At 44.9% G+C, this 23,267-nt stretch overlaps 1 pseudogene; it reads left to right on the forward strand.

Annotated features, from left to right (window-relative positions):
* LOC145418114 (uncharacterized) overlaps nucleotides 1-23,267 on the forward strand; it is a 43,021-nt pseudogene that overhangs the window by 13,448 nt on the left and 6,306 nt on the right.

Genomic DNA, 23,267 nt, shown 5'->3' on the forward strand with positions numbered 1-23,267 from the left:
CCCTTCAGAGCTATGAACTATGACACAATGATGAAGTGTTGTGAAATGACTGGGCAGGAAAGTTTGTACCACAAACCCATCAATGTCGGTTATGTGAGACATAGATATTAGAATCTGTGCTAGAGGTAATAAAAACTAATTAGATCGTTTGGCCTCTGTGCATAGACAATACCTTTTATTATCTGGCACCGAATTCATTAAATAAAAATATAACAGAATGGTGTAGAGTCGGCAACACACACGCAGACGGGCAATGAGTATATGCACCCATGCCAGACGTATGATTGTAATTCCGCCAATACAAGCCAAGTTAGTAAATTTCAATGTAATAATGATATGTATTACTTTCTACATATAATAAATTTGGGTAGAAGGAAAATAATAGTACATGTTCAGTCTCATTGCATTAATATTTTGTATACTTACCCCCTGCTTCCAAAACAGCTTCTAGACGTCGACGCATGAATTCCACTAACTGAAGTATCCATCTGAAGCATTTAACCACCCATCTAAAGCAAACTAATGAACTCGTGCACCCCTGCTACACTATCATAAAAAATAAAAAAAAAAAGTCGATGCCTATAGATTTAATACACTTCAAAATAATTTATTTGTTGTACTTTATTGGTAATAAGTGTTGAATAATATGAAAATAATAAACGTGCTGAGTTTCATTATTAGTCCCTTGCGATGCGCTCAGGGTAACGCAAACACCTCCTATATTTTTCCCCGCCATATGGCTCATTCTTGCTCATTTTTCCAACAATTGTAATGGGATTGTGATATGGCAACACTAGCTAGGGGAGGGGAGAACAGCAAGGACCCACCCACATAGCCCAGCTAACGTTCGTTTCGTATCGAACATACGTGGGGGTAACAATAGTTTTTCTTGTGACTGTACACCGTGGGTGGATGCAGTGCAACATGCGGACGTGGAAGTATGCCATGGGTGGATAATTTGCTTCAAACGTCACTCATCGTTTTATAAAACTTTATAATTGAGCTTAATTTTCTTCGATAACAGTAAATTTTAAAAGCTAATTTTTACCTCCTCAGCTTCAGAAATTAATCCATATTTAATCTGGCAGATTGCACTGAAGGCAGTTTAAAAATATAAATATATGTGTGTTAAAATAAGAAGAGGTGTAGATTTAAATCATCGGCGGCCAATCAGCAGCCACGATTCAAACACACCCTACTCGCCCCATACATCTCAGCTGCACAGGTCAATCAAATAGGGTATGGTTGGAGGGGGCAACGTTATGCCAAGTTAAAGTAAACAGAGGATAGTTATTATGCTCTACTAATTCTAATTCCGCCTAAAGTTGCCATTTCCCCATCTTGACTACTGGGGTGTAACAATTAACATTACGATTTGGTGCTTATCATGAAGAAGTGCTATGTAAAGGATGTAGAGTCACAGCACAGTCATTATCTGTCACTGAGCTAAGATTAACACTAGAATATGGCGCCAGTCATGAAGAAGTGGTGTGTAAGAGAGAGAGAGAGAGAGAGAGAGAATTTTCCTTATAGGACAGAATATCTTGTGCTACCCCTGCGCAGTTCTCTTACAGACGATAGATCGATAGGCAGACAGATAGGTAGATTAACAGGGAATAAATCTGACACATACAGATCGACAGATATAGTCGCAGCGCACGACCGGGGTTGTCGTTATCGTACTCTGGCAACCTACCCGTCAACAGTGTGTCCGATTTCGTGATACGCGTGTGATTCGTGTATAATATGTTTGTGTATTATAATATTCGTGTACATTATACTCGTGTGTAATAATATGATTCGTGTATAATATGTTTGTGTATTATAATATTCGTGTACAATATACTCGTGTGTAATAATATGATTCGTGTATAATATAATACGAAATCGGATTCACTGTTGACAGGCAGGTTGCCCGAGTATGCTAATGACAACCTCAGAGTCGTGCGCCACGACTATGGTAGAAAGACTGATGGATAGAGATATATAGACAGACAGAGAGATGATTAGATAAAGAGAGAGAGAGCGAGAGAGAGAGAGAGACAAACATACAGACAGACAGGTAGATAGATAGACAGGTATACAGATAGATGGACAGATTAATAGATAGGTGATTAGATAAGGAGAGTGGGACAAACAGACAGATAAATAGACAGATAGATGATTTGATAAAGAGAGGGACAAACAGACAAACAGACAGATATATAGACAAAGAGATAGATAGACGGACAGATAGATAAATGATTAGATAAAGAGAGAGGGGCAAGCAGACAGACAGATAGATAACCACATAGATGATTAGATAAAGAGACAGGGAGAAGGAGACAGACACACGGGTAGATAGATGGACATATGATTAGATAGAGAGTGGGAACAAACAAACGGACAGGCAGAGAGAGAGAGAGAGACTGACAACCATCCTTTTTTCCAGGTATGACTCAATTCACCATCCAGATCTTCCCCTGCCCAGTTTTCTGGTTAACAGTTTTTTAAAGCAACATCCAGACGAGGACCCGCGCACCTCTGGGGTATTTCTGGCCCGTGCTGAGTCCGTTCCTTCACCCAGAATAATCAAAACCCATCTGCCCTTCTCACTTCTCCCTTCTCCCGCCATCCATTCTTGAGAGCTGTAAGGTGGGTGACGTTCTCTCTCTCTCTCTCTCTCTCTCTCTCTGTAAGTTTTGATCTGTTTTGGTTTCTACCGTCGTCGACAAATACAAAGTTAAGCCGTCAAATTCTTATTTTGAAATCAGAATGATGGAGATGATGATGATGATGATGATGATGATGATGATGACGACGGTTTACATTTTCATTCGTAGGTGATATATGTGGCTAGACATCCGGGTGACGTGTGTGTGTCTTACTACCATCATCAAAGACTCGTCAAGTCAGTGAATTTCAAGGGCGACCTGGAAGAGTTCCTGGATTTGTGGTGCCGAGATTTAGGTAAGAAGAGAGAGAGAGAGAGAGAGAGAGAGAGAGAGAGAGAGAGAGAAATGGGACTTTGCATTAATAAACAGATTGTTGATGCTGATATCAGTGCAGTTGATAGGTATAAATCGCAGTAATCCTTCATCGTTTTCTTCTCCTTCCCCTGCTTCTCTTTCCTCTTCTCCCACGCCCTCACCTTCTTTTCCCTCTCTTCTCCTTCTCTCTCTTTCTTTTTTACTCCTTCTTCATCTTCACAGTTCTGCTAGGACCATACTGGAGTCACTTAAGTGAGGCATGGGCAAAACGCACCCACCCAAACCTCCTCTGGGTATACTACGAAGACATGAACAGGGATCCGCTGAGGGAACTTCAGCGCCTGGACCAGTTCCTCGCCACAGGCCTGACGGAAGACGACCTGCTGCAGGTGGCCCAGCATTCCAGCTTTGCCAACATGAAGGCCAGACCTGCCACTAACTACAGTCTCATCCCGGCATTGTTTGGACTGATGCCGGGAGAGGCTGAGTTTGTGAGGATGGGTGAGTTTAATAATTAGCGTCGTCCTTGTTGTCATCATAATATTTGTCATCCTCTTCTTATCTATCATTGTCATTTTCATCATCACGCTGACTCAGCCGTCCCTGCAATACATGGGCCCATATTGTCACTGGATAAGGAAGCTCCTTAAAACCTCTTCCATAGTGATTTATTTTGGGAAATGGATGGTTAATATCCTTTTGTACGTTATTTTTTGCAGAGTATGGTGATGTTAGAAGTATTTATGTAACACTGAAGAGTACATTATGGTGTAATAAACAAACCACTTAGGAAAAGGTGTCAGGGACCTTCCTTAACTAACAAGAATACGGGCCATTGTGTAATATATGGACCATCCTTTACTAGAAATAGGTAGATATAAGCTGGGTGAGATTAAGGTGAGCCCACAGATAAAGGTGAAATAGCATGTTTTACCTGACAAAGATCCATAACCATTTGCAGCTCAGTTGATGGCCAAGTGAAGTCAGACTGGAAGGTCAATTTAACTATTAATGAAGGAGGCTCATGTCCACCTCATTACTAAATTTCATCTAAATTCACGGAACTGCGACTTAGTTTTCAAGTTGTAGGAGCAGCCCAGTTCCATCAGGTGAATTTACACTGAGTATTGTATGTTGTCAGTGGCAGTGTTCTCAGTGTTCATCCTGTGTTCTTCTCTCCCTACACGTGCCACTGGGGACTGGGTCAATCGCTTCACTCCCCAAATGAAGGCCAAGTTCCAGGTACCATACTCACAAATTTTCTTGAGCATGATTTGCGTATGAGATTGTTACTTTATACTTTTATTTCCATTCCTGTCACTTCATGGCCAATCTTGAGTTAGAATTATGATGAAAAATCTATACCAAAGACAATGATCTTTGATATTACTGAACCACTGCAATAGAGATTTGTTTATTGCAAAAATTAACTAGGATCTTTCATTCTTCTCCAGGCTTGGGTGGAGACGGGGAGTAAGGCAGTCGGGGAGGTGCCACCTAGGTACACCCAAGGATAAAAGTTCACGTAACTTCACACCTGTTCTACTTCCCACTCTCTTCTCTTGGCTGACGTTCGAATGCTGATAAGCCTGGTGTGCTTCTCTGCCCATAGATAATGCTCTGTAATCTAAACTAGTTGAGGAGGGCTGGGTGATGTCCTGCTCTGAGTGTAGCTAGGTAAACTCAATGAGCTCAATATATATATATATATTTTTTTAATGTGAGGAAGAAGGATCCAAAGGCCCCGAGCCAGCAATTATTGTTCCTTCCAAGATAAAAACAAAATACAAGAGAGAGCCAAATTCAATATCTGATCATTTCGAGATGCCTGGACACACTGCGTTTGAAAGACTGGAGATCATAGGAAGCAGGAAATACAGACAAAGGGAGACAGTTCCAGAGTTGACCTGTTGCGTAAATGAAGGACTAGGAGTAACGGTTAACTCTTGCATTAGAGAGCTGGACAGAAAAGGGATGAGAGTTTGCTGCTAGACAGGTGCTACGCACCCGTCGTAGAGGTAGAGGAATTCATGCAGACAGGTCAGAGGAGCAGTGACCATTGACTTAACGATAGAAAAGAGATAAAGATGCAACAGTGCGGTGAAGAGACAGAGGTTGATGGGAGCCAGTAAGAGGAGGAGAGTTAATGAGACGAAAGCCTTTGACTCCACCCTATTGAGAAGAGCTGTATATGGGGAGCCTCCCCACATATGAGAATTGTACTCCACACAGGGGCGGATAAAACCCGTGTACAGAGTCAACAATTGTCCAGGAGTAAAGATGGAACGAAGTCGGCTTAGCACACCTAATCTCTTAGAAGCAGATTTTACAAGAGATGTAATATGATCTATCCAAGATAAGTCCCGAGTAAATGAAACCCCAAACATGTTCAAGGATGATGCAGGATTAAGCTGAATATTATTAAACATTAGTGGGTCTAGCTCTGGAAGGTTTTGTCGGATTGATAAGTGTAAAAACTGAGTCTTTGATGTATTAAAAGCAACCAGATTTTTTTTACCTCAGTCAGAGATACGAGCCAAGTTAGACATTAGGTGTGCCATAACCTTATCCCTTATTTGCTGAAGTACCAGCCGAGATGGACGTTGCGGGAACCGAATGGAAAGGTGAAGGATGGAGTCATCAGCGTATGAGTGGCTAGGGTTAGATGTACACCTTAGAAAGTCATTAATGAATGAAAGGAAGAGAGCTGGTGATAGGAAAGTGCCCTGAGGAACACCACTGTTAATAGATCTAGAAGAAGAACGATGGCCGTTTACAACAGCAGCTATAGAACGACCAGAAAGGATGCCAGAGATGAAGGCACAGATAGAAGGATAGAAACCGTAAGAGGGCAGTTTTGAAATTAAAGATTTATGCCAGACTCGATCGACAGCCTTTGAGAGGTCAAGTGCAATGGCAAAGCTTTCGCCGAAGTCCTGACAGGAGGATGACCAGGAGTCGGAAAGGTAGGAGAAAAGATCGCCAATGGAGCGTCCCTGACGGAATCCATACTGACGATCAGAAAGAAGGTTGTGATAGGAAAGATGCTTTAAAATTGACTCGAAAACGTCTGAGATTCAGGATGTTAAAGCAATTGGACGATAGTCAGAGGGTTGGTAATGGTCACCCTTCTTTGGGACTGGCTGAATGAGAGCAAACTTCCAGCAAGAAGGATAGGTACAAGTTGATAGACAAAGGCAAAAGAGTTTGCCTAGGCAGGGTGTAAGCACAAAAGCACAGTTCTTGAGAGCAACAGGAGGGACTCCATCAGGCCCATATGCCTTATTAGTATTGAGGCCTGTGATGGCAGAAAATACATCAGCTGAAGAAATTTTAATGTCAGCCATGAGGGAACTCAGATGGGGGGGGGAAGTGATGGAGGAACAACACCGGCATCATCTAAGGTGGAATTGGAGGAGAAAGTCTGAGCGAAGAGATCTGCTTTATCAGAAGAAGATATAGCTACAGAGCCATCAGAGTAGAAAAGAGGAGGGAAGGATGATGAGGTAAAATTGTTAGAAAGGTTTTTGGCAAGGTGCCAGAAGGAGCAGGAAGAATTCGAGCTGGAGAGCTGAGAGCATTCAGTACGGATGAAGTTATTTTTAGCAGAGCGAAGAACAGACTTAGCACGATTCCGGCCAGAAACGTATAAAAGATGTGATTCAGGGGTGGGTTGGCTCCGGTACCTTTTATAGGCCCTCTTCTTGTTGTGGACAGCATTAGAACAAGCATGATTAAACCAAGGCTTTCTTGCATTAGTCAAAGGATATGAGAAAGGAATGTATGCTTCCATGCCCGAGAGAATAACCTCCGTAATGCGCAAGGCATACTCAGATGGGTCCCGGCCATGGAAGCAATAATCATTCTATGGAAAATCAAAGAAGTACTGCCTGAGGGCCTCCCAATCTGCAGCTCCGAAGTGCCACAGACTACGTTTCTTTGGAGGGTCCACAGGCCGTGCCGGAGCGATAGGACAGGTAAAGGTGATAAGGATGTGATCAAAGGAGCCCAACGGAGACAAAAAATTGGCAGTGTAAGCAGAAGGATTAGTTGTAAGGAAGAGGTCAAGTATATTGGAGCTCTCTCCAAGGTGGTCAGGGATACGGGTAGAGTGCTGTACAAGCTGCTCTAGGTCATAAACGATAGAAAAGATGTAGGCTTCTTCACCAAGTGGATCAGTGAAAGGAGAGGAGAGCCAAAGATGGTGGTGAACATTGAAATCTAGAATGGAGATTTCACAGAACGGGGAAATGGATAGAATGCATTTCATCGTAGAAGTAAGATAGTCAAAGAATTTTTGATAGTCTGTAGAATTAGGAGATAAATAAACAGCACAGATATATTTAGTATGAGAATGACAGGAAAGCCGAAGCCAGAGTGTAGAGAATTAAGAATCGAGTTCAGGAACACGAGAGCAAGATAAGTCGTTGTGTATATATACACAACAGCCACCTTTGGCTTTGAAATGAGTATAGAGAAAGGAGGAGGATACAGAAAAGGGTCTGCTGTCAGTTGCCTCAGACAGCTAAGTCTCGGTTAGAAACAGAAGGTGAGGTTTAGAGAAGGAGAGGTGGTGCTCAACAGAGCAAAGGTAAGAAGAAAAGCCACGAATGTTGCAGAAATGAAGAAGAAGAGAGTCAGACAGTGGTTCCAGGCATCTTGACTCGTCACTGGGAGAGGGGCAGAAGGTGCTGGCATTTATGGTCCCCCCCCCCTTGGGACTCCGAGGCCACATGTTGTACTGCCATGATTTTTTTTAAATTTTGGTTTAGTGGTAGGTGGGGGCGCTCACCATCGACTCACTCGATGTAGTGCTGCTGTCGGGTGTCTGTCCTTTCGTCTCTTTCTTTCCTTCCATCCTCTTCTGTCTTCCTTTCCTTCATTCTTTCCTTGTCCTTATGCCTATGGGTAACTTTACACTCTTCTGTCTTTCTTTCCTTCATTCTTTCCTCTTCCTTCTACCTGTGGGTGACTCTACACTGAGTGACAAGCCAAATGATTTCCAGTAAACCAGGAAACCATTTACTCTGCTGGGTGGTAACCATATAACCAAACTTTGGCGCCTGGTGGTTTAGTGGGTAATTATTGCGCTTCAGTCTGAGCCGGTGAAGGTTTATATCCAAGGGATGGTTGGGGTTTATTGTTCATGTAATGCCACTCAGGGATGAGTGAGGCTGGTCACTCTCATCTTAAATGTCGGGACCAACTGCCTAGCCCCGGGCTCCTACACTCCTCATGGAGCAATGTAGGATTGGATGATGGATGGATGGATGGATGGAAAAGGAAGTGTAGTGTGTACTGTGCATATATATATAAGGACACCTCCGATGGGTGGATGTTAGGAGGGGGGGGGGGAAGTTGTAGTATGGTGCTGTAATCGAGGTGTTGTATTGCCCTGCACATGAATACAGTAGGTAGGTGTTTTTTCACTGTTAGTGTTGGAATATCTGGTGGTGGGACATAGTTGTAGAGGGACTGATAATGTTTGTGTGGTGAGTGTTTTATGTGCCTAGGTGTATGCGTTTCTTTCATAGAAGGACAGGGGTGGTGTGTATTGGATAAGGCTGCTGCAGAAAATTGTGTGCCTCTCATACCGAGGTAGTTTCTGACAGGAAGGACTTTCGTTTCAGATTGCAAGTAAGCTGTGGGAGTGATTTTGGTGGAGCCAGTGGTGATGCACAAAGCATTGTTTTGTATGATCTGCAAGATGATCTAGTGGGCATTAGGTAGGATGGGAGCTCATGCCGGGGAGGCATATGACATTAGCTCATTTAATGTTTGTAGTGTAAGAAGTGTGTTTATTTTTGTTCCCCAAAGTATGGCCTTATAGTTGCCCTTAGTGCACTGAGTCTGGGGATGCACCGCCACTTGATGTACATGGCCTTTGAAGGTGAATCCGGTGTTATATGTCACTCCAAGGATCTTAATAGAAGGTGTGTGTGGCACATGTGCATTGTTAAGTGTGATCTGGGGGGAGTACCTGTGTTTACTGCTGATGATGAATGTGGTGCTGGATTTGGCTGGGGCAATCTTCAGCCTGTTGTTCACATAAGTTTGCAGTGTGTTGAGGTAGTCCTGTTGCAATGTGTAGTATGCCTCTGTAGCGTGGTGTGTGGTTATTATGGTGATGTTATCTGCATAATGAGGCAATGTTTGTAGATGGTTGGGGTGTGGGAATATGTGTGTAGAGGTCGAAGAGTATGGTTGAGAGAAGAGAGCCCTGTGGAACTCAGGTAGGGAAATTTCGTGTTCTTCTTTTTTTTTTTTTAATGCTAGGAAGATGGAACAAAAGGTCCCGAGCCCACGATACTTTTCCCTCCAATCGAAAAACAAAATATAAGAGAGAGACAAATTCAAGATCCAATCATTTCGAGATGCCTGAACACACTGCAACTGAAAGACTGGAGATCATAGCCAGCAGGTAATACAGATAGAGGGAGACAGTTCCAGAGTTGACCTGTTACTGGTAGTAACGGTTAACTCTTGCATTAGAGAGCTGGACAGAAAAGGGATGAGAGTTTGCTGCTAGACGGGTGCTACACGCCCGTTGTAGAGGTGGAGGGATGCAAGCAGTCAGTTCAGAGGAGCAGTGACCATTGACGTGGCGATAGAAAAGAGACAAAGATGTAGCAGTGCGGCGAAGAGACAGAGGTTGAAGGGAGTCAGTAAGAGGAGGAGATTTAATGAGACGAAAAGCCTTTGACTCCACTCTATTGAGAAGAGCTGTATGTGGAGAGCCTCCCCACACATAAGAGTCGTACTCTTCACAGGGGCCGATAAAACTCGTGTGTAGAGTCAATAACTGTGCAGCGGTAAAGAAGGAATGGAGTCGACGAAGCACACCTAATCATGATGACTTGCCGTGCAATGAAATATTTGCTTATCTACCAAATAAACAGTTGGCAAGCCAACATTTAATGTTGTTCTCCATATTCATTTCATTATCTTGGTGATTTCTTTGCATTGCGGGATGGTATCTCCGGCATTACTTAACTGTTGTGAGAAGTGTACACTGAGCTGGTGTCGTGGAGTTGATTCCATTCGATGCTCGTTGAGAGAGATTAGTCAGCAAGTTGTTTGTAGAATGCTTTGCTCTGAATCCATGCCATGAAGGAGCAAAAGGGACATCGGAGAGGACTTTATTAATAGTGAGACGTTTACCTATTTTGGATGGTGTGCTAAGTAGTGTTACGAGTCTGTACAAAGAAGGCAGTGTCGGGTCATTTTTTGGTTCAAGTAAAGTGGATATTGTTCCATTTTTCAAAATATTGGGAATGCTGCAGTGTGAATATGAGTAGTTGCTGATGTTTGTCAGGGTCGGGATGCCTTGTGGTCCTTAATGTTTCAGGTGCAGGTTGCTGATACCATCTGGCCCTGTGCTTGTAGGGTTCTTTTTCTTGATGATATTAAATGTCTGTTCTGGAGTGAAGGGGGTTGCCTAGTGACCGAGAGGAAAGGACGGCCTATGTTGAGAGGTTTGTTTTTCAGACCCTGCGTGTTGTGACTTATGTTTTGTAGTGATTTATAAGAATGTTTGTTTGTTCATTGTAGGAAGTGATGTGTTGGGTGTTGGAGGTGATGGTGGCTTGGGTCTTGGAAGTGCATGTTTGTGATTTAGTGACACCGTTAAATATTTTGTAGATTCTAGAGGTGTCTGTAGAGTGACAAATTGTTGTTATAAAGGCCTTCCAGTTTTCCAGTTTTTGGTACTAATTTTGTTGCTGATCTCATTGTTTACCTCTTGGAGCCTTGTGATGGTGTGTTGTATGTGTGGGAGAGGTGAGGTGTGTTTAAATCCATTGCATTGCCTTAAGAGGTAGACAGCCTTTGGTGAAAAGTTAGGGTTTCAATGTAGTCTGTTGCCTTTTGGGTTGCGGTGTTAGTGTGCGCTGAGTATGATGTTGTGGACTAGTAGAGATGCAACTGGGGCTGCATGTTTCTCAGCCCTTAGATGATTTTCCCTGATAGTGAGTATCATGAGATAATATGATGGACATTCCCTAACTGTGAATTATATGCAGTGGAATAGCTGAGAGAGGTATGGTATGTTTCTCTGCTCACGGACAATTCTCTGTGGTACTGCACTGTACGTCAGGGAGGGAAGTGATGTAACGTACATGCTGTAAGAGTGAAGTATATGTACTGGAAAAGCTGAAAGAGGCTTGGTATGTTTCTCTGCCTATAGATGATCCTCTTTGATGTGAAATGTCGGGGAGAAAGTGACATTTGCTTGAAGCGTGAACTAGACGCAGTGGAACAGTATGCTAACCTGATGGTGGAGCTGTAGTTTCGTGAGTTCAGACCCTAATATATTAAAGGATATATTAACTCTTCCCATACTGCCAACCTTTTTTAACATTCTCAAGGCTGATCATATATTTCTTTATACTTGCAGTTATTCTGCTTTTTTTTTTTTTTTAGCTTAATATTACTCTGATGAAAATCTTTATGAAATTTACAACCTAAAGATTTTGCTAGAGTTTAAGAATATTTTGTATTATCTGACCCTAAAATCTTCAACAAGTTTTTGTTCATATAACCAGACTCTTTGCTTAACCTTGTCTTGTAATTATGGCCTTTGACCTTTCCCTGTGACCTTGACTTTTGATTGTGCTCATAATCACACCCTGCTATTCGTGTCTTGTTGTGTAAATTGAAGGAAGACTTTAAATTGACCTTGCTCCATGATATAGAGTTTAACTTATAGTTCTTAAAGAAAAAAAAAAAAAAGGAAATCTTTACTCCATGCCTCACCCTCAGGCATTCAGAGAAGCTTGTTTAAAAGCAGACTATAACTGTTTGAGTTATTTAACCATCACACACCCGAGTCGAAAATTTGACCTTGACCTGTGACCTTGATCTTTCAATGAGCGTTCTCAAAACTGAATCACCCAATTCCTGCCATACCCTCAGCTCTACCTCCAAGTTTTGTCATCTATCTATATACCTAGGCTGCTTCCCCCAAGGAAAGAGAGGTAGCCGAGACAGGACGACACACTCCCCATTTACTCATCCATTCAAACACATTCATTCGCATCTTAGGGCCATTTTCACAGTCGTCCCTAACCTTCTGGGCCCGAACGTGTGTCGGGCCCGAACCAAAAGCACCTTTGGATTTCACAGTCGCTCCGAATGGCTTTCGGGAGCTTACTAACGTGGGGACGTCTGCCTGTGTTGATGCGGTAGGGTTGGTAGCTCTGGATGGCGAAAACACTTTCCATATGTAGAGAATATTTAGAAATTGGAATGTAATGAATGTGATAAATAACATGGCTGGAACATCCACTTCACACAATTCCTACTAATATATTCAGGAGTGAAGATATTCGCAAGAATGCAGCAAAAATAACGAACAGGAAACGTCATCGGATTGAAGAGTTAACTAACGGCAATCTCAACACACTCCTACTTGAAATCGGAATTAAGCTGAATGCTGATGAATGTTAAGTACTGTAAAAAAAAAGGCTTAAGTAAAAATAACCATGAAGTAACATGTATAACGTCCAATGAGTGATGGTGTAGTTTATTAACGGATATACTATTAATACATGAACATTTTCTTTTCTAAACGGGGTGTTAGCTATATCAACTTTTACGTCGGGCAACAGATATTAGAATTTTCACGAAAATATGCATTAGACAACCATTTTCGTATTTCTTTCGGGTCCGTTTATTGTGAAGCCTCTGTACCCCCTCCACAACATGTCTACCCCCGATGTATATATGTCCCCCCCCCAGTGCATACATGCCCTCACTAACTTTGCTAGGTCAGCATGCTTTCCCACGCCTGAAGACGGCGTTATTGCATCAGTTCTTAGCAGACAGCCGACACGGGCAGACTATTTTACTGTGAGCTTGTAATAAACTCCTTATCTAGCTGTTTGTACACGGAGTTTCTATCACCAAAGTATTGCAAGTTACATTTGGTGGCAGCGGTGTTTCGAACCATCACATTCTGACCGCCTCCTTGGATTTTTAGTGCTACAACGAGATACACGACGTCTCGCATCTGCCAGCCTCGCCCCTCCTCCGTGCCTCTATACCTTGGCTGTGCTTTTCGAGTTTACCATTTTTCTCACCAGTGCTCACCTCTCCAACAACCGCACCCATAAGCCTTGTTCCTGACCGCACGTGTCGCCGTCGCCACACTACGCACCTGTTGCACCTGTTCCCAGCACCTGTTCCGGACTCATCATAGCTCCTGCCCCCACGGTGCCACTTATCACTGTCTGCCCGCTGCCTGCCCACCACCATTCTCTGCATTTGCAACTCACCAGCTCTACACCTGCCTTGCGCCGACATCTGCCTCACCACCCACCACCGGCCTCTGCCGTCGCCCGCATCTGGTCTGCATTACGGAGCCTCCTAAGACCGCCACTCCCTGCCGGTGATTCATCGCGGCGTCTCTTCTCCTCTCCGCCCAGCTGTCTCTCCACCGCCGCCCCGCCCCATCACCCCGCCCCGCCCCAGCCCAGCTACGCCCAGCCACCCTGCACGTCATACATCTCGACACTCCCGTTTCTACTGTGTAACCATAGTATATCTTTCCTTTCTCTAGAGATTATCCTCGATTTTCTCTACAGATTATCCTCGATTTTCTCTACAGATTGGTTATTGTACATATTCCATCTCATTTCCATTACCCCGTTTTCATCTTCACCTACGTTATTTATTATCCATCTCATCCTTCACATTTTATTTAAACCATCCATGCCCGCACCTTCATTCATTTTCACACCTAGTGTATTCCATTCTCTCATTGTTATTTATACATTTCCACCTACGTATCCATCTTCATCCTCTCATCTTCCATTGCCGCATTAAATGTCATACTTTCCACGTCAACCGCTTACCACCAGCCCTCTCGACCCGGAACCATCACCTGCTCATACCCCGTCTGCCGACTCTAACACAATCACTCATTTACGAAGTGGCAAAGAGTACCACCGCCCCGTACCTGAGACTCCCGTTCCACTTCCCGCAGAATCACTTACTACCCGTCCTACCCTCATAAATCCAGATACCTCCTCCTCTACTCCTCCCTCTACACTCCCTTCTTCTTCCTCTACTCCTTCCCCTGTCGTTCCCTCTCCTACCTCCCTTCATCCCCCGTCTTGCTCGCCCTTAACTGCCACTACCTTCTCTCTCTCCCCCACCTCTCCTGCCGCCACTTCTCCACTTCCAGCCATGGCCAACCCTCCACAGTCTATCTATCTCGACAATGCCAATCGTCCCAAATTTACTGGCCAGGACCCAACTTGGTCTGTCTATGATTTCCTCAGAGAAGTCGACACCGAAATAAACAATAGACAAATTACCGAGGAATCGCTCAAAGTAGCTTACCTCCTCGGTCGCTTGCACCACGGTAAATCAGACATCGGATCCGCGATCCGTGCAGGACATTTCGATAGTATTCGTACCTTTGCTGATTTTCGTACGGAACTCATCAGCCTTTGTTGCCAGCATTCAAAATCCGCGTCTCTCATGGGATTCATTAATCTCCTAAACCAACTAGATGAGGACTTGCGCGTCCCAGCGCAATATGCCAAGCTCCGCGAAGCTGCCGCCGCCATGAAAGCAACTAGTAGCAAGATGCTCCAATTACTGGTATGCACGAAATGGTTAGAAGACAAGAATGGCGTTCCAATGCTTTCACTCACCAACTTTGCTGACTTAATTGGTTACCTCAGATTCCTTCACTGGCTTACTCCTAAACAGCGAGAGCTCGCCTTGGAAATCGGTTTCAATCCAGGAGATAAAATTATTCAGGTCACTAAAGCCATTCATGAAAGAACAGGTTCGAACTACACGCGTCAGGGCACCATCCAACCCTTGGCCTCCTCAGTCTGTCACACCTCCACTACCCCAGACCAATTTCGCTCCCGTCCCACCACACGCGGCAGACCTGCCACACATCGCTCTCCTACCGCAGGTCGTGATCAATCTAGCGCCTGACGAAACAGACAATCTTCGATTCTTTGCTGGTACTGTGGTCATCCTGGACATCGAGCATCCAGCTGCAACCGTACATACAGACGTCCTCACTCCCAAACCAGACAGCGTACGCCTTCCCGCTCACGTCGTCCACACTGCAAATACCACAAATCAAGCACGACTCACACCACTGAGGAATGTCGTTACCTCAACCGCCCACAGTCGGGGGAAGCGCCGCGCCCGTATCGGACCAATATCACGTAGAACCAGAAACCCATCTCCCCATCCGCCATGTAGGTCCCATAACATCCTCGGGTTTAGTCATTCTCGGAAGCAGTCATGACATACCAACGTCATTCTTCTTGGACACAGGATCTATTGTAAATCTCATCTCCGAAAATTCCTTACAAATTATTCATCGCCATCACAGCCACGTCAGTTTCCTAGAACCACCAGACATTCGCCTATGTGGTGTTAACGGCTCAGAGTTTAAGGTTAAGGGAAGAGTCACCCTTGAAGTCAAACTCCACAGAGCTTTGCCCCCTATCCTCATTGAATTTCATGTCACTAATGACTTGCAGTATCCCGCAGATGCCCTTATTGGTTTCTCCACCATGGCACAACATTCCATTGCATTATTACCTGCTTGTGGTAGTATAGACATTTCTGGATTCCCGGTTTACACTATGGAATGTCTCCGTCCTGTTCTTACGATCAAATCAGTCCTTCAATTACCTCTGTCCCTATCACTACCAAAAAGTCCAACCCAGCCCAAACCACCACTATCATCATCTGAGAATACAGAGATCATTCCTTTACTGACTGCGAACAAGGACATAAATTCCTCAATGTCTCCTGATCCATCATCTCAGCCCTCGAACATAGCTCTTACATCCTCTCCCGACAACACTATCGCTGACTCAGACATGTCTCAGTTACCTACCTCACACAGTCTGAATGATCTTCTCCAACACGCAGAGACGAAACGTGCAGTAACGAATACGTGCACAATTTTGTTACCGCATGAGTTCACCAAAGTCTCTGTTTGTGTTGCCGGTGCGAAAGAAGGAGTGGATGTACTAACCCTACCTGAGACGTGTTGTGTGAATGGCTTGACTTATGAGTCAGCGTGGTGTACAGTCTTAGAGGACAGTTTATGCTACCTGTACTTGCTCAATGTCACAAATGCTCCACTAAAACTTAAAAGTGGTGTAAAGATTGGAGACTTCCTAGTATACCCAGCGGCCGTAAAGGTGTGCCAGGATTCCTCAATTCCTACTATTCAGACTGATGATACGCCAATCGGTGTATGTACTATTAACTCTACGGGATCTGCGCCGACGCATTCACCCGATATGCTCTCACATCTCACTTGCACAGATTTCCCAGAACATACGCCTCAACTCCTCGACCTTCTGACCTCGTACAGAAACGTGGTTGCCTTACCCGGTGAACCGATGGGTAGAACAGACCTTGTCAAACATACGATTGAACTACTCCTAGGAACTCAGCCGATTTACATACCAGCGTATCGATTGCCTCACAGCCAGAGAAAGCAAACAGATCAAATGGTACAGAACATGTTAGACCAGGACATTATTGAACCCTCCGTCAGTCCATGGAATAGCCCACTTTTCTTAGTACCAAAGAAGGACGGCAACTTTAGACCAGTAGTCGACTATCGTAAGGTCAATTCTGTCACCGTTCCAGACCGTTTCCCGTTACCTGACCTCACTGATTTGCTAGAATCCCTTGGTGACAATAACGTAGTCTTCTCATTTTTAGACCTCCTCAGCGGGTACTGGCAGGTCGAAATGGAAGAGTCCTCTCGCCCAGTTACAGCCTTTAGCACCCCTTCCGGACATTTTCAGTTTAAGAGACTCCCTTTTGGTCTGAGAAATGCTCCTTCCGTGTTCATGCGACTTATCCATTCAGTCTTCAGCGGTATGATGGTACACTCTCTTTTTGCTTACCTAGATGATATAATTGTTGTGAGTAAATCCATCCCTGATCATTTTACCAAACTCCAGCAAGTCTTTGAACGCCTCCAGCTCGCAGGCCTGAAAATCAATCTCGGTAAATGCGACTTCCTGTGAAAGAAAATCAAATTCCTAGGCCATGTCGTAGATGCACAAGGCATTCATACTAATGAGGATAAAACTAAGGCGATCATTAACTTCCCAGAACCTACCACTACCGACACTGTACGAAGTTTCCTGGGCCTCAGTGGCTATTATCGTCACTTTATCCGGGATTATGCCCAGATCGCCGCTCCTCTAACCCACTTACTCAAGCAGAATGTGCCCTTTGTTTGGACTAACGACCAGTCACAGGCTTTCGAAAAGCTAAAGACAGCTCTTGTAAATGCCAATATTCTAGCATTCCCTGATTATACCACACCCTTCCTTCTCTGCACAGACGCCTCAGGCACTGGAATTGGTGCCGTTTTGATGCAACTCGATGAAGCATCAAGGAAGCGCGTAATAGCGTATGCTAGTCGCACCCTTACAACCGCTGAACGTAACTACAGTGTCACAGATCTCGAAGCGCTAGCGGTAATCTGGTCCTTGAAACATTTCAGAGATATAGTCTATGGTTATCCAGTGCATATCCAAACAGACCACCTTCCACTATGTGATTTGTTCAAGAATCGCAACCTAACAGGTAGGTTAGCTAGATGGTCTGTCATCATCCAGGACTTTAATCCCACTTTTCGATATGTACCAGGCAAGTTGAATGTAGTCACAGACGCACTCTCACGTCACGTAGCAGCAGCTATAACCTCACTGCAGCCTGAAGTAACTGAAAACACTACACTAACGTCAGAAGTTGTTCGAAACTTTCAACGCCAAGACCCCATATGGTCCAAAGTCATTTATTTCCTAGAATCTGGCGATGCCTCGACCTTACCTACTCTGCCAGTATCACTAGATGAGTTCATGCTAGATGATGATCTCTTGTACAGGAAAACACTGCTAACAGGCAAAGATATGCCCAATCGCGAAGTACGCCAACTTGTTGGCCCCACTGCCCTGATACCAAAGGTTCTTCGTATTGTTCATAATACTCCTCAAGCTTCCCATCCAGGCAAAGACCGATGCTTGTGCCAAGCACGTCTCAAATACTATTGGCCAACCATGCGCCGCGATATCAATGCCCACTGTGACTCTTGCCTCTCCTGCCACCGCCACAAAGGATCAACCGGCTTACCAGCACCTCTCTTACAATACCCAATCCCATCACGACCATGGGAAACTGTCTCAATCGATCTCTTAAAACTACCTCTCACAGAATCTGGCGCTGAGTACTTGTTCGTAGCGGTCGACCACTTCTCCCGCTACTGTGTCCTCGTTCCCCTCTCCGACAAGACCGCGAAGAGCGTTGCACGTGCCCTTGTAGATCATGTAATTTGCCCGTTCAGTACCCCTCATACCATTCTTACTGACAACGGTACAGAGTTCAACAATAGCCTTCTCGATGAGATCTGTCGCCACTTTCATATCAGTAAGTGCAATGTCGTGCCTAACCATCCGGCTTCCAATGGCCTTGTAGAACGCCACAACCGAAAAATCTTAGAGTGCATCAGACATCTCGGCTCCCATAGTTCGTCCTGGGATGACTGGATTCCCCAAGTGGCATCCTCCATCAATAGTTCCATCAATGCATCCATTGCTGAATCTCCCTTCTTCGTCCTCTTTGGTTTTGACAAGGACCTCCCATACTCTCTCTTATCCTCAAAGCCAGAACCCATCTACAACATGGATGATTATGTTAAACTAAAATTGGCCAACTTCCAGACAATCCACCAGTATGTCCAATCGACTTTGGCTTCCTCTCAGGAGGACATGCTGCAGCGCCAACATAAGTCCGCCTCTCCTATCACTATCAATTTAGGCGATCTTGTCTTTGCTCATTCCCATACGCGTTCCTCTAAGTTGGATGACAAATTTACAGGGCCCCACCGCGTCCTCATTCAACAAGGCAACAAATTTCACCTCCAGGACCTGTCCACTAGGGACACCAGATGGGTTCACGTCAATGACTTAAAGCGAGCACCCCGTGGCCTTGTGTTGGAAGAGTCACTTACACAACCTCCTGCCCCCTCTTCCCCTCCTCCCATCCTTCAGTCTACCTTGTCTCCACCTATCCCTCAGTCTCCTTCATCTCCATCTCCACCTGCTCATTCATCAACCAATCAATATCGGTCCAAACTGCGCTCTGCCCATCAACCTCTTCACGACCTCCCCCATTAACTCTACCCTGATTTTCTAGGTACGATGTTAGCGATCTCCCTGCTGGCAGTGCTGACCCTCCTGGGGTCTGGGTCAGGTCAGGACGATGGTGGAGTACGTCCCGGGGCCTTGGTCGGCTCAGGAGGCGAGGTCTCCTTGCGCTACGATCTTGCGCCCCTGGCCGACGTAGCCATTGCCCTACCTGCCTACGCGCACCAACTCCACGGAATCAGGAACCATCTCACGGCCCTCATGGGGACACACAACCCGAATGAGTATCTCTATAACCTTTTCCTCCCACTCTCCTGGCACTTGCAATACATAAGTCACAGATTCACTGAAACCCAACTCAATGACGTCACGTCCACTCTACACCATTTCACCGATATCTTACAACGCCACCTTTCCGATCTCAACGTTCTCTCTCAGTTCTTCTACCTCAAAATGAACATGGATCATCTCCAACTAGCCATTGACTCTCTCTTGTCTCAAGTCTCTACCTTGATTCGTATCCTGGTCGATGCTATCAATGGACGTGTCACTGCCGACTTAGTACCTGTCTCAGCTCTCCGTTCTGTCCTGAAATGGGCTCACTCCACCTTTGGTCTATCCCCAGTCCTCCCTTACTCCTCCCTTGAATATTGTTATCCTGTTCTCGAAGCCACTCTTCTCACTACATACGTCGTCGTCGATATTCCTCTCCATTCTGCCATAACCTTTAACCTTTTCCACATCATTCCCTTCCCTTTCCGCCTCAACAACTCCTTGTTCCAGGTATCTGTTCCTTCAGAATATTTCCTCCTCTCCCATGATCATCTTTCCGTTGCCTTCCTTTCTTCCACAGACCTCCAGCAATGTTCCTCCCTTACTCCGACCTCTCGTCTCTCTGCTGCCCACCTTTTCGCTATCTTCCCTAGCAGTGCCACACCCTGTGAGTCTGCTCTAGTTCGTCACCATTCCATCTACTCGGCCTGTTCTTTTGTACCAGCTCCTGCCCTCCCGGTCCATCATGCTCACCTCAACCATGTCCAGTATTTCTTCTTTGCTGTTCCCATCTCTGTCACAATCATGTGTCCTGGTTCTTCCATTCGCTCCGTCCCCGCTAGTGGTCTCTACAAAGCACCTGGCTATTGTACCGTCAAATCAGAGTCCGTCATCACTTACGCCACTTGCTATCACCAAGCTGTTCGTAAACACTCCTATGACATCTTTCAACCAATCGACATGCCTTCAACCCTACCTTCTGCCAACATTACCATCACCTCCCCTCACTTGCGCATGCTCACCTTCCTTAATGACAGTGATTTCATTATGGATCAATTTTCTCTGGCCTTCAGCCGTTCATGGGTTCATCCAACAGTTGTGTTTCCCCCTGTGGTTATCGCTTTCGTAGGTTTTCTACTCATCATCTGTGCAGTGCATTGTTGTGTCAGAAAAATGGAACGTCGACTCCAGGAAATCAGTCACTACAGGCATAGTACTCCCTACACACGACGTCGAAACTCCCCGTACTTAGTGCCCTCGCATTCCGTGACTACCATTGCCATCTAACTTTTAACCACACTGTGAACAGCACTCTGCCTACTAGAAAATGATGGTATTTCTTTCACGCATTACTTAGTGACAGTGTATCCTACAGAAAATACAAAAAAAAAAAAAAAAAGAAGGAAGAACAACACAAGAACTCTCATATCTACTCCTTGTTTCTCATGTATCAAACTATTATTGTGTAATTTCCATTATGACTTAATCCTTGTCTTTCTTATATGTATATATCTTGCTAATTCCCTCCCCTCAACATGGCCATGTCTCCCCTACTGCCCCTGTATCATACTTATCCCTTGTACAAACCTCCCCGGTCCTGCCTTACTACTATCATCACCCACCATTTAACTCCCGGTGTCAGGAGACACCGTCTCAGCTACCCGGGGGAGTAGTGTACCCCCTCCACAATATGTCTATCCCCGATGTATATATGTCCCCCCCCAATGCATACATGCCCCCACTAACTTTGCTAGGTCAGCATGCTTTCCCACGCCTGAAGACGGCGTTATTGCATCAGTTCTTAGCAGACAGCCGACACGGGCAGACTATTTTACTGTGAGCTTGTAATAAACTCCTTATCTAGCTGTTTGTACACGGAGTTTCTATCACCAAAGTATTGCAAGTTACACCTCCACCCGTCTGCGAAAGGCTAGTATTCGGATACATAGTAGAAAGTCTCATAAAAATACACAAACATATATATTTTTTCAGTACCGGGTGCGTTTTTTACCCCAGAAATATTACATTGGGTACATAATATTGAAATAATAATGAAAATATGTTACATGTAATTATTCTTTTACTTTTTTACTTTCGGGACTGTCTGTTGGGGAGGCTGCAGGTCCCCCAGGAATGTTCCAGTAATTTGTTCGGGCCGTCCCGAATGCCGTCCCCAACAGAGGCCTCGGAAGGCTGGTTGGGGGCGACTGTGAAAACGAAAACATGTGTTCGGAGGCGAGTAGGCCACTGGGGACTGCATTGGGGACGACTGTGAAAACGGCCCTTAGCCTCAAGGGGAGAACGGACAGATCCTCACCGCACCACACCGCACAAGGGTCAACTGCGTAATGCAATCAGTGACATCTGCAGCAGGGCCCAACAGCAGAGCTGGTTTACCCCTGCCACATCATAACAGACCCATCCCCTTACCCACACCTGACCTGACTAGCTGATCAGACCAAATGCGGGAGAATATCCCCTCAGGGCTGCGTCATCACTTATTCATTCACAATTTCTCTCCATTTATTTCTGTCACGCACAGCCACTCTTCCTTGCTCAACAGACATCCCTCTCATATCCAGTGCCCTCTTCACACTGTCCATCCATCCTATTCGTGGATAAAAACTGTTGACGTTGATTTTGCAGAATCAACGCTTGAGCCAGCCCCGTGACCTACATCTTTGACCCATTGTTCTTGAAAGACAAGAACATTCCTCTTGTTCTGTCCTTCAACCGTTCCCCCAATTCTGATTGAAAGCAGATTACAACTTTTTGAACTGTTTTTTTAAACACACACACACACACACACACACACACACACACACACACACACACACACACACACACACACACACACACACACACACACACACCACTCAAAATAAAACACCCGTTCTCGTTTTGCGAGTCCTGGGTACAAAGACGTGAATTGGTTTGAGATGGGTAGGGGGGATGGGTTTTGGTGGTGGTGGATATTTGAGCGAGGGAGAAGTAATAATTACCTGTGAACACAGGTGGTGCAGGTTGCCTTCAGTGGATCTGGCAAAGGATTACTTCAAAACATACTAAAACCAGTTGATTAGTATGTAGAAATTAAAGACGTTCCTTTCTTATACAACTGTCATCTTCCGACGCAGGTAATTAAATCAATACACAGCTGGCATAACCTTTCTAAGAACCAATGTCTGACATATGATTTTCCAGTGTTAGTTAATTTAGAATAAAAGATGTCGTACCTTAGACTCACTCAGTAATCATTTACAATCAGGCAGTATGAGAATAATAGCAGCAGGGAGTGTGGAGACAAGTCCGGAGAGAATTTGTAACATTAAAGTTAAGACAATGTAGTACTGTGTGTTCCTTTCTGTTCCAATTCCCTCCCAGTCTACGATGAAAACTGTGGCAAGGTCAGTGGCCTAGACTAAATATTCCAACCTGTAAGCCGTACCTAGGCGACTGGGATACTGCCAACCTTTCCAGTCGTCTTGAGGAAAAAGTATTGGCGCAATTACGGCTCAATGCCACCGTGGTAACGCACATGAAACCGTACATGGAAAGACGCTTTCCACCGCACTGTGACATCTGTGATGGGGTGTTATCTATCAGTCATATCATCCTGCGCTGTCGGCGATTTATTCATGAACACGCTTCACTTATAAATTACTGTGGCACAGCAGACGTCCCCTTCACCCTTTCCACCATCCTGGGTGATAGGGATATTGTTATGACTGATAAATTGATGGCTTTCTTGAGAGAGACCGGACTGATCAGAGTGATGTGACTTTTTTACTGTGTGGTTATGGTTTTTATCAACTGTATATATGTATATATTGTAATATTAATTAGGGTTGACAGTTGACGTATTTGA

This window comes from Coenobita brevimanus, chromosome 112 (assembly GCF_032717465.1).
Source record: "Coenobita brevimanus isolate Jiangsu-jjx chromosome 112, ASM3271746v2, whole genome shotgun sequence".
Taxonomy (NCBI): Eukaryota; Metazoa; Arthropoda; class Malacostraca; order Decapoda; family Coenobitidae; genus Coenobita; species Coenobita brevimanus.